This window comes from Octopus bimaculoides, chromosome 24 (genome assembly GCF_001194135.2).
Source record: "Octopus bimaculoides isolate UCB-OBI-ISO-001 chromosome 24, ASM119413v2, whole genome shotgun sequence".
NCBI classification, from domain to species: domain Eukaryota; kingdom Metazoa; phylum Mollusca; class Cephalopoda; order Octopoda; family Octopodidae; genus Octopus; species Octopus bimaculoides.
The window spans coordinates 19,912,485-19,924,715 of NC_069004.1; the positions used below are offsets into that span (position 1 = coordinate 19,912,485).

At 37.8% G+C, this 12,231-nt stretch overlaps 2 protein-coding genes across 7 annotated transcripts in view; one reads left to right on the forward strand and one right to left on the reverse strand.

Annotated features, from left to right (window-relative positions):
• The window catches only part of LOC106882261 (coiled-coil domain-containing protein 73), a 285,087-nt gene that overhangs the window by 41,252 nt on the left and 231,604 nt on the right, over positions 1-12,231 (reverse strand). The gene's annotated exons all lie outside the window — the stretch shown is intronic.
• Positions 376-12,231, forward strand: part of LOC106882262 (uncharacterized) — a 67,647-nt gene continuing 55,791 nt past the window's right edge. For both annotated transcript variants that reach the window (XM_052976423.1, XM_014932874.2), the window contains exon 1: positions 376-1,007. The gene's annotated coding sequence lies outside the window, so the exon portion shown is untranslated. The remainder of the gene's footprint in view (positions 1,008-12,231) is intronic.

Genomic DNA, 12,231 nt, shown 5'->3' on the forward strand with positions numbered 1-12,231 from the left:
CTCTCTCTCTCTCTCTCTCATTCTCTCTCTCTCTCTCTCTCTCTCTCTGTCATCATCATTACCGTCCCTCCATTTTAAATATCGAAACAATGTCAGGAATACTTAAACCAATAAATATATTCATATGTGATATTTAATGTATATTGAACAAATTTCTCATTCAATCTTTTTTCCCTTTCTACTACTACTATTACTACAACTACTGCTGCTGCTACTACTACTACTCCTACTACTGCTGCTGCTGCCACCACCTCCTCCTCCTCCCTTCTCTTATTCTTTATCTTTCCATCCTCACCTTCTCCTTTCCCTCCTCACCTTCTTCTCCTTTCCCTCCTCCTCCCCTGATCATTAAATACCTATGCAGAAAACTATGTAGCAAGTTTGAAACCAGCAGCTTAACCTCCAGTTGAGTAGAATTTAAAGAAGCTATTGACATTTATGAGTGCCACTGTGAATACATACATACACGTAAACATACATATACTCTCCCATATGCACATAAACACACACACTCATAAACATATATATATATATATATATAAATGCACACGCATATCCATGTATGTATTTGCATATATATGTATTTTAAGTCATATTTCATTATTTTGTTTAGCATGAGCATTCAATGGAATTTGAAGAGAGGTTGCAGCTAACACCAAAATTGTAAACACACACACACACACACGAATGAAAAAAGGAAAATAATAAAAACAAGCAAACTTCATTAAATATAACAATAGTAATTATATCAAATAATGGAAAATGTCATGATTACTTTCTAACTACAATAGAAATTTTTTTAAGAAAAAAACGTAAAATAACTTTATGGAGAAGAATATATATATATATAAAAAAAAAAGAAATCAAAGCAAAACATTGTTCAAGCAGTTATGAGCTATGTAGCATTGCCAAATGTTGAAATTAACTTCAGTGGTGTTATTGTTACTATTGTTACTATTACTACAGTGGTTTGTATCAAGGACTGCCTTTAATGAAATATCCATCAGGTAAGCAACATAAGTTCTATATTTATGTGTGAATATTAATGACCAAAATATTTTATCATACCGCGTAGATTTAACTACTAACTGCCTCTCTATCTAACTAGCTATATGTGAGTGCATGTGTGTTTATGTATGTGCATTGTTGAAGTTTTCACAAACACTTTGGTAAGTTCTTGATTTCATGTTGTTTCTCTAATGTAGTTGAGTGATCTACATTCTTCATTAGAGTATGGAAGTTTCCAAAATACAAGATATACGTCTCTCTCTTTCTCTCTCTTTCATCATCACCACCATCATCATTTAACATCTGTTGTCCATGTTGGCATAGGCTGGACAGTTTGACAATGGCTGGTAAGCTGAGGGGCTGCACCAGACTCCAGTTTAATTTGGCATGGTTTCTATGGCTGGATGCCCTTCCTAATGTCAACCACTCAGAGTGTAATGGGTGCTTTTACATGCCACTGGCACAGGTGCCAGTTGTGTGACACTAGTATCTGCCACGACTATGATTTCACTTGGCTTGATGGGTCTTCTTTTCAAACACAGCATGTTGCCAAAGGTCTTGGTCATCAATCATTGTTTCCATGACAACCGACACTCTAAAGATGCTTTTTACCTGACACTGGCATCGGCCACATTGCCTCTGTGAGGTCCAATGCTCAAAAAGTGCTTTTATGTGCCACAGGCATGGGTGCCAGTTCCATGACATTGACAACAGCTATGACTATGATTTCACTTGGCTTGATGGGTCTTCTCAAGCATAACATAGGTCTTGATCCCTGGTCATTGCCTCTGTGAGACAAAAGTTTGAAGATCATACTTCACCACTTTGTCCCATGTCTTCCAGGGTCTCCTTCTTCTACAGCTTCCCTCCACTGTTAGAAATTGGCACTTCCTTACACAGCTATTCACATTCATCTGCATCACATGACCATACCAACACAGTCATCTCTCTTGCACACCACATCTGATGCCTCTTATATCCAACTTTTCTCTCAAGATACTCACACTCTGTTGTACATGTACACTGACATTGCACATCCAGTGAAGCATACTAGCTTCATTTCTTTCAAGCCTATGCATGTCCTCAGCAGTCATGATCCATGTTTCACTGCCGTGTAGCATGGCTATTCACACACAGATATCATACAATCTGCCTTTCCCTCTGAGGGAGAAGCCCTTTGTTACCAACAGCCTATTCTTATTCTAGCAGGACCCACCCCTACAAGATGATCCACCATCATGAGCTCATGCAAGTTTATAAGGCCATGAAACTGGAGAGAAGTCATTTTATCCTATGTCAGATTGCTGAAGGCAAGCTGCCCAACCTGGTGTTCACTGTTGAAAAGAAATTTGACATCAAACAGACAGTAAACCATGAGAATGACTGACTTTGGAGTATATCTGGCTTCATTGAGGGTAGACTCATAAATCAATGTCAAAATCCACAGTCAGTTATGATTTGGGTGGCTGTGACAGCCACTGGAAGGTCTTCCCTCATTTTCATGCCCTTCTGTGTTAAAATTAACACCCAGGGGTACATTAGGGACATTCTGGAAGCTGAACTGCTTCCATGGGCAAATGAGCACTTTCAAGGTGTACATTGGAACCTCCAACAGGACTCAGCACCATCCCACAGATTCAAAGAGACACAACACTGGATTGAGAAAAACATTCTGTCATTCACAGGAAAGGATGTATTGCACTCAAGAAGCCGCAATCTCAACCTGTTGGATTTTTCATTTTGGTCCATTTTGGAGATGAAGGTCTCAAGTGCTCCTCATGCTTCACTTGATGCTCTGAATGCAAAACTGTGCCAGAAATGGGCTTCAATTCTGCAAGAACAGCTGCATGCCATGTGTGAAGCATTTGCATGTAGACTTAAGGTTGTGATTCAAAACAGAGGTGGTCATATCAAATAAATGTGGTAATGTCATAATTGTGTTTCTTTTACCATTGCAATGCAATGGTCAGACCCAAAATATAACAATATTTTGCTTTGTCAAAACTGAAATAAATTAGTTACCTGTATATGTGTGTGTGTGTGTGTGTGTGTGTGTGTGTGTGTGTGTGTGTGTGTGTGTGTATATATATATATATATATATATATATATATGTATATATTTACGTCTTTATGAGTTAGAGCTTAAACAACCATCTAAGGGATAATAAATATCCAATATACTACTGGATGTATACCTATGTATTCATATCCAAATGCTTACTATTGTAAGGCAACAGTGCAATTGAATAATAGGTATGAGTGGGGGTAAACAGAAATTTACCCAGACTTTAGGCAAAGAAAATGGAGAAGGTAATTAACAAACATCAAATAATTAATTAATTAATCAAACATCAGCCTGCAAACATCAAATGGATATATCTATTAATTACAATCATATGTATAAATAAGTAAATAAATAAATAGATGAATAAGAATAAATGAGTGAATAATACTATATTTATTTATTTACTTATTTATATAGATCCATTTGATGCTTGCAGGCTGATGTTTGTTAATTAATTATCTTCTCCATTTTCTTCTTTGCCTTATATATATATATATATATGTATATATATATATATATATATATATATAAAAATTAAGGTACTCAGAAATCTGGATGTTTGTACATTTACAGATTTTTATTAATGTCACATGTTTTATAAATTAAATAAAGCGCTTTTCACCTAATCGTGTAAGATTTTCAACTGATTAGGCAAAAAGTGCTTTATTTAATTTATAAAACATGTGACATTAATAAAAATCTGTAAATGTACAAACATCCAGATTTTTGAGTACCTTAATTTTTTTCTATATAATTTCTGTACATCACCTTCAAACCTTCCAATATATATATATATAGATATATGATGGGCTTCTTTCAGTTTCCATCATCCAGATCCACTCACAAGGATTTCGTCACTCTGAGGCTATAGCAGAACACACTGGAGGGTGTCATGCAGTAGGACTTGAACCCAGAACCATGTGGTTGGGAAGCAAACCTCATGCCTGTATTTGTGTGTGTGTGTGAGTGCATATATGTGTGTACACACTTGCCGTGATATTATGTAATAGCTGCAATAAGTATCCCTAAAAACCCATACAATGGAGACAAACACAGTTTGAACACACAAAAACACACATTTTGCTTCATCATTTCCAGCTAAAATATTTTCCAAGGAAAATTGTATATCATTTATAAGTTCTGAATGTGAACTTTTTTCTCGTATAGTTTTATTTAAAATCTGATAGTTACGTATCATGTCAGGGTCCTTCAAACACCCTGGTATTTCCAAGCATTTACAAAGTGTTGCTTTTTTAGTCTGCTGAATGGTAGTTCTACCTCTAGTTTAATGTGCTAAAGTGCTATAATTCAAGTTATGTCAAAAATTGTACTGTCATAAAGAGGAAGATTTTTGGTTTATTTTGATGCAAAAACTGATGGGGGTAGGTCAGATAATCATTACGAAATATAAAAGATAAAATTTCATTGTTAATTTTCACAAATTCAATATAGTCTTTGTCAATATGGTCTTTTTACATGATATGTGAAAAAGCACAAAGTCAGAAAAGAGTGTGGTGTAGTGACCCTACTTGCCAAACTGATATATTCATGCATGCTGAGAGGTCAAACAGAACACAAATCCAAGGCTCCAAATATCAAGTCTGAGCCAGAATTTAAAGAAATGGATGAAGTAATTACTAAGTAAACATATATTTCTACAAAAAATGTTTTTAAATGCACTAAATTGAGTTCAATAAGTCTTATAGAGCCCAAACTTAGTATGAAATCATTGTATTGAGAATGTTGTGTATTCCCTCTCACTGTTTTAACATGTGGAGTGCTGCTAGGCAAACCTAGTAGATACTTTTGTACATGTAAATTTAATTTTTCTTTGAGAAAGATTAGTCAAAATCCATCAATATAAATTATATTGTGCAACAAATATAATTTTGTAGACTATTAAAGTCAAATGTGATGTTTTTTTTTTCTGAATTTGGGATAATTTGTGTCAGTGTTAATTTGGGGGTTTTTTTTCTCTCTCTCCTACTAATGAATTTGTTGTAAGCTACAGATATTGTTAATGCCTTTAATTCATGTTTATAATGCTTAAAGCAAGGAATTAGTTTTCACATTGTGTATGTTTTTTAATCTCGGTCTACATGCAATTCTGTGAAAGGTATGAGGCGATTGTGGGATGTTCTAGAGACAACATCTAAATCTCCCTTAAATCACACATACTTTTGTTTGAAAATATTTTTTAAATTTCTTTTTTGCAGCTGTAAAGGCTTCTCCCATCATTTTTAAGTGCATAATGCAACAAAATTGGTCAAAATCAGTCAAAGGTGGGGAATCTAATTTCTCAAACTTTTTTTTTCCATAAAAAGCTTACCTCCATCAATTCCAAGACCGTGATGCAAAAAGGAAAAACAAAAAAAAGGTAACTCTCCATCAAAACGAAGAAAATCCAACTTATGAGAGCGTCCTGCTTTTAAGCACCCAACTCAACCTTTTCCAACCACCTTTACACTTACCCACATGCTCTTAACACACTAACACTGTTTCCTAATACAACATGTCAATTGGAATAATTCCAAGTTGTTAGAAAGACAAGGGAAAAGTTAGTGAAGTGTGTGTAATTAAATATGAAATAAAGTGTAATTTAGTAGCAACTCTGCTCATATTTAATTACAGTATAAGAATACTGCAGTTAGAGAGACAATGTATAGTGGGGATATATTAAGAAGTAAATTGGGTGAGGTGCCCAGTTGTGCATATAAAGGGGTTGGATAAAATAATGGAAACACCTAGCATCATAGCATCATAATTTTGAAATATCTTTAAAACTGACAAAACCTTGTTTATTTTTATGTTTTTTGATTTATTATTAGTGTTGCTTAATATGTTTTGCTAAAATTGCTGTTTCTTTTCAGATACAATCAGAAAAAAGGTAATTAAAATTCATTAAAATGACAGATCTATCGGACTTTCAAAGAGGTCAAATTGTTGGTGCTCGTATGGCAGGCGCTAGCGTAACGAAAACAGCCAAAATGTTTGGTGTATCAAGAAGTACTGTTTCAAAAGTAATGACAGCCTTTGAGAAAAAGGGAAAAACCTCCTCATCAAAATAAAAGTCTGGAAGAAAACCCAAACTTTCCGATAGGGATCGTCGGACTCTAACATGAATTGTTAGAAAGGATCACAAAAGTACAGCTCCCAAAATTACTGCAGAGCTTAATGACCACCTTGAAAACCCAGTTTCCACAAAAACTGTTGGCCGGGAGCTGCACAAAGCCGGATTTCATGGGAGGGATGCAATCAGAAAACCATTACTTTCAAAAACAAGAGTGGAGTAAAAACCTACAGAATTGGTCCCAGAGCAGTAGAAGAATGTTATTTTCTCGGACAAGTCATCTGGCCAAGTATATGTGTGGAGACAGCCAAAAGAAGCATTTGACCCAGACTGCCTTCTTCCAACTGTTAAACATGGAGGAGGATCTGTGATGATCTGGGAGGCTATATCTTGGAAATCCGCTGGCCCAATGGTTTCCCTTCATGGCAGAATTAATAGTCAAGACTATTTAAGCATTTTATCTGATCAAATCCATCCTATGGTTGCAGAACTGTTTCTGGAGGGAAACGCAATCTTTCAGGATGATTATGCACCAATTCACACAGCGAAAGTTGTTGCTGAAATGCACGAGGATCATTCTAGTGAAGTTGAACATCTTATCTGGCCACCACAGTCCACAGATCTCAATATTATTGAAAATTTGTGGTGCATTTTAGAAAAACAAGTAAGGAGTCGATATCCTCCACCATCATCACTACAAGAACTGGAGACTGTTTTAACTGAAGAATGGACAAAAATTCCTTTGGAAACAATTCAAACTTTGTACGAGTCTATACTTTGTAGAATTCAAGCTGTAATTACTGTCAAAGGCAGTCCTACCCCATATTAAAATAAATTTGTTGGAAATTTTAAGGTGTTTCCATTATTTTGTCCAACCCCTGTATGTGTATATTGCACTTTCAGAATCTTACTTTTACCAAGGTGGGCAGATCTTCTTCAGAACGATATATTGCCACTTATCCCAGTCCTTTGTCCTCTCCATGAAATTCATGGTCCTAAGATTAGCCTTCACTACTTTGTCCCATGCCTTCCTAGGTCTCCCCACTTCCCCAAGTTCCATCCACTTAAAGTGGATGAAAGCTGTCCTCATTCCTATACATCACATGTCCATACCAGTACAGCCTTCTTCATTGCACACAACATCTCATTCCTCTTATGTCAAGCTTTTCTCTCAACACATTTGCACTTTGTTGTGCATGCACTCTTATACAGTACATCTAACAGAGCATGCTTGCTTCATTTATTTCCAGTTTTCTCAGGTCTTCAAGGTCCATGTCTTACTACCATGTAGAATTGCAGTTCTAACACAGGTGACATACAATTTGCCTTTCACTTTAAGGGAATGGATTTTTGTGGCCAACAGTAGTAGTAGCTTCCTGAAATTCTTCCAACCTATTCTTACCCTAACTACTATACTTTCAGAGCAACCACTTCCTACTTAAGTACCTCTCCAAAGTAATAAAAATTATTGACTACTTCTAGTGAGCAACCAGGGCATTTAAGAGAATCTATCTCCAGTATGCTCTAGTATGTATAGCTCCGGTGCATCTGTCACATCTGAAGGCTACTTCATATGTGACAGATGCACTGAAGATAGAAAATTAACATAATATGTGCAGGCTGAGTACAGATACTAAGCTTGGTGACAGGCAATGAATAAAAGAATGCTACACATACAGTGAGAGAAGAATCATAGAGACAGAGAAGAGGGTGTGTGAGTGTGTGTATATGTACATGTGTGTGTGTGTGTGTGTGTGTGTGTGTGTGTGTGTGTGTGTGTGTGTGTGTGTGTGTGTGTGTGTGTGTGTGTGTGTGTGTGTGTGTGTGTGTGTGTGTGTGTGTGTGTGTGTATGAGGATGCTCACCAGATTGACAATATTCTCACTAGAAATTGGGATTCATGGTTACTCTTAAATGCAAAGTCCTTCCCTGGTGAAGAATGTGCCCTTCAGTATAGGTTACTCATTAATGACTTCAAGCTTCAGACATGAAGGAACCCAAGAAGCAGGCCAGTTTGGAAAAGAAGGATCCTTTGAATAGTCAGAGATTTAGAGACATCCTAACTGAAGCCTTTAATGAGAAGGAGAGGGAGTTACAGACCTGTAACATAGAAGATAACTGGAAGTTTCTGCAAGATAACTTACTGAGAGCCACAGATCAAATATTTGGTTGGTGCAAAGCCCCAACCAGATGAAGGATGACATGATGGTGGAATACTATAGTTGATAGAGGTGAAACAGAAAGGAAGAAGTTTGCCAATGCTATGCAGCGTAAAGCCCAGCGGTTTGAACTGTTTTGGCTTGCAAGACAGTGTGCCAGGGAAAATGTAATATTGTTGGAGAGAAGTGTGTTCGCATGGATGATGGTTATCTTGCAGTCAGTGACTCTGCAAAGAAAGGTTTGGAAGTTTCACTATGAAAGGCTACTAAATGTAGAGAATGCATGGGAGAAAGAGAGTCTGCTTACTGTGAATCCAACAGAGGGATCAGCAATCCAAATAAACAGTAGTATGGTAGATAAAGCCACAAAGGCTATGATGATGAGGAAAGCCCCTCACTAACTCTGTGAAGGAGTTCTTCAGTGCTCACACAGACATCTGAAGACATCTCAATGAGCGGTCAGAGTACCTGCAAAAGGAAGGACAGCCTATAGTTGCTGGAAATATCAGCCCCACAAACAGGCCATGGGGGCCCATAACCCATAGACTGTAGGAACATTGTTGTTAGATGTTTGGAAATTTTGTGCAGTCCATTTTTTAGGATGGAGTATGTTGCACCACATTCCCATAAATGCATTGAGAAGTTTTTCTTCTTATACATTTTTTTTTTGTGGTGCAACCACTCTCATGTTATGGATGTGTTATTGTATGGTCTGGACACAGTTCAGTAGGCTGTCTACCAACATTCTGCCAGACTTGTCTGTAGGGAGGCACATTATTTCATTGCTCCTAACATGCTTTTGTCTCTTTGTCATCATCCATGTGTGGTGGGAAGCATACTCTTTTGTTGAATGATAATACACAAAACATTACATAGAATAATTATTTTGATTACTTTTTTATAAATATAAATCTATCACATCCACATTTACATACATATACATCTGAATATTTAGTAATATATGATGTGGACATATATATATACACACATGCATAGATTTGTATAGACCATTGTACATGTACATTATTAAGATTATATCATGTACCCTAAACAAAGCATGTTTAGACAGGTATTTTTTCAGAGGTCAGTCCTTTAAGTTTGTCAGAACAATTATCCAAACAGGAACACAGAAGTAGAAGTGGCAGTAAGAAGGAATTTCATTGTGAGATTGATAACCTCAAACTGCAACCTTGACAACAGGATATGTAATATATACATGATTTTAATTTATTGAACTTCAGGCAATATATTATATCCATGGCCTCTCAGCAAGTGGTTTTAACATCTGAACAAATATCAAGTGTGTTTGTGTGTGTGTGCACACACATGTGCATACGTACATGTACATGTGCATGCATGCATGGGTATATGTGTATAGATATATAAATATTTATTCACAGCACTAAAGAGTAAGGATTTCAACTATGACCCAAATAGAGTGGAAGAAACTGGAATTCCTCAATTCCTATGCCCTCATTAAACCACACATCAACATCCTGGATACCATTCTGGGGAACAGTTACAGGAAAGATGGAAAAATGAATGGAGAAAGTGAAAAGGAAAAGAAAAACTTCCCTGGCCAAGTAGACTCTCAAAAGAACAAAGATGAAGTCACACCTGAAAGGCTTGCTAAAGAATAGGGCATTGAGGATACTGGCACTTCCCCCACGACTGTAGACAGAGTAAGATGAGAGGAAGAACACGAAAACAGATCAAAGACAGCACAAAAACTTTCAGAAACAACCAAGAGCAAGGAGAAAGAGAAGAAAAGGAAGCAAGAGCAAAAAGTAAAGCCCTCAAGATAAACCATGATGAAAAACATTCCAGACTGCCCCAATGAGGAGTTTCCAGTGAAACCTAAAAAAAAAAAAAAAAACATCTTTGAAGTAAAACAGAAGACTTCCAGCAATGTGGAAAAAGAAATAGGAGGTACTAAAGTGGAAACATAGACAGACTGCTGCACCTCAACAACAAAACAAAAATATCTTTCCTGTGAGACCTCACTGCATGCATAGCACTCATAGAAATACATTTTAGACCTGATACAAAGGATGCAGAAGTACACACTAAAGTATGTTGCAATGCAAATAGATAGCAGAGAAAGGAGCCACAGTTGAGTTGCAGTATACATCCATGAAAACTTCATGCCCCAGGTCCTACTGTTACATTCAAACTCAATGTGTGACAATCAAATTGTACACATAAGACAACTTAATATTGTTATATGTACTACATATCATCCACTGGATGCTCCAAATCATACAGGCAAGTTTGAAGACTTCCTTGAAAAAAGAGAAGTTCTCACCAAACTGAAACAACACAACGTATTCTTTGTGGATGACTTCAACTTCCCCAATGTGGGATGGCTCAAGGGTTTCAAGCTCTCAGGAATAACACACTACCAACAGTCATAGGTGGGGTCCCTAATCAACCTTATTGATGATTTATTCATCAAGAAGAGGTGGAGTCTTCCAAGAAGCCAATGAAGGACAGGATCTTTGTCTTGATCGCATGCAGAAAGATCTCTCCAAGTATGCATTTGCTGTTGTTTTGTAGGAGATCTCCGGTAGTTATCAGTAGCACTAGTGTGATGGTTGGCTTGGCTTCAAAGGAAGCCATCCTGAGTCTACTGGTGATGGTCTTGTATGTATATATATATCATCATCATAATCATCATCATCGTTTAACGTCCGTTTTCCATGCTGGCATGGGTTGGACGGTTCGACTGGGGTCTAGGAAGTCACGAGGCTGCACCAGGCTCCAGTCTGATCTGGCAGAATTTCTACAGCTGGATGCCCTTTCCTAACGCCAATCACTCAGAGAGTGTAGTGGGTACTTTCTACGTGCCACTGGCACAGGGGCCAGATGGGGCTGGCATCAACCATGATCGGATGGTACTTTTTACATGTCACCAGCACGGGGATCACAACTACAATTTCCATTTGATTTTGATATTGTTGTTGATGTTGATGTACTTGACTCAATAGGTCTCCTCAAGCATGACATGTCGCCCTATGATCCAAGGAACTTTTGAGTGGGCTGTTTATGTGACACTGGTGTAAGTTACAGCTGTGGACTCACTTTATTTGCCAGGTCTTCTCAGTCACAGCATACTTCCAGAGGTCTCGGTCTTTTGTCATTGCCTCTGTGAGGCCCAACGTTCGAAGGTCATACTTCACCACCTCATCCCATGTTTTTCTGGGTCTCCCTCTACCCCAGATTCCTTCTACTGTTTGGGAGTGGCACTTCTTCACACAGCTCTCTTCATCCATCTGTAGTACATGACCATACCAACGCAAACGTCTCTCTTGCATGCCACATCTGATGCTTATGTCCAACATTTCTCTCAGGGCACTTACGCTCTGTCGTGTGTGCACACTGACATTATACATCCAGCAGATCATTCTAGCTTCATTTCTTTTGAGCCTACGCATGTCTTCAGCAATCACGGCCCATGTTTCACTGCCATAAAGCATGGCAGTTCACACACATGCATCATGCAATCTATCTTTCACTCTGAGCGAGAGGCCCATTGTCACCAGTAGGGGTAGAAGCTTTCTGAACTTCGCACAGGCTTTTCTTATTCTAGTGGTAACAATCTCTGAGCATCCACCCCCACTACAGACTTGGTCACCTAGGTAGCGGAAGCTATCAACTTCTAGTTTCTCCCCCTAGAATGTGATGGAATCTGTTTTCTGAGCATCTATGGTGTTTATTGCCCTTGTGCATCTGCTGCACATGAAAGCTATCTTTCTGGTTAATCTTCCTTTGATGTTGCTGCACCTCTTATGTGTCCATAGCTTACACTGGGTACATCTTATGGAGTTTCTACCTACGCCTTTTCTACAGATTGAGCAGGGCCACCTAAAGGGTGTGTGATGTGTTTGCCTTCCTACTTACTAGAACTTTGGTCTTTGCAACATTCACTCT